Source organism: Echinops telfairi, unplaced genomic scaffold (genome assembly GCF_000313985.2).
Source record: "Echinops telfairi isolate 266 unplaced genomic scaffold, ASM31398v2 ScPeMD7_11;HRSCAF=52, whole genome shotgun sequence".
In the NCBI taxonomy this organism is placed as follows: domain Eukaryota; kingdom Metazoa; phylum Chordata; class Mammalia; order Afrosoricida; family Tenrecidae; genus Echinops; species Echinops telfairi.
In genome coordinates this window covers 31,272,655-31,273,584 of record NW_022103908.1, presented here as the reverse complement: position 1 = coordinate 31,273,584, position 930 = coordinate 31,272,655, and positions in this window count along the sequence as shown.

The window sequence follows — 930 nt, the reverse complement described above, 5'->3', positions numbered from 1 at the left end:
ACACTGCTACAGATAAGACCCCACAACACAGGGAATCCAGGACAGATAAAACCCTCAGGACCAATAATGAGAATAGCGATACCAGGAGGGCAAGGTGAAGGTGGGGGGAGAAAGGGGAAATAGACCACAATGATCAACATATAACACCGCCTAGAGGGTTAACAATATAAAAGTGATGATGGGAAATATGAAAATAATAATAATTTATCAAGGATTCATGAGGGAGGGATGGTGTGGAGGAAGGGAAGAAATGAGGAGCTGATATCAAGGGCTCAAGTAGAAAGAAAAGGCTTTGAAAATGATGATGGCAACAAATGTACAAATGTGCTTGACAAAATGGATGGATGTATGGATTTTGATAAGAGCTGTAGGAGCTCCCAAGAAAATGATTATACATAAATAAATAAAGTAACCTCCTGAATGGGAAAAAAAAGCAAAAAAGAATATTAACACATATTTTTGAGGGATCTGATTCCATCCATAACAGGTGCCAAGTGATATGAATTGCTGCTGCAAAGCATCAATTAGGGAATCATCAATTTTAGAGAATTAACCCTTTCCGGTCTGCTCACAGACATCACTCACACTCGGCCCAAACATCGCTAACTACCTTTCCAGGCTTCAGTTCCAGTCAGGTTACTTCAACTTGCCTCTACCTCACCACAATGGATTCAGCAACCAGTTGTAGCCAGAGGAGTAGTAGTAGTGGAAGAAGAAGGAATAATCTCTAGTTTATGACCTCTGTCAATCCATAGAGTATTATTCTTTGAAAAATTTAATTTGCCTATAAAATCCTTTTTCTTTTTAAAGGAATATCACCAACTAAAGGCCATTGCTTTTCTACAAAATATCCAAACTCCCCTATTGTTGCTCCTTTTTTCCTCACTTATATGAATGATTTTTTTCTTGATCCATTTCCCCTAGTCAAAT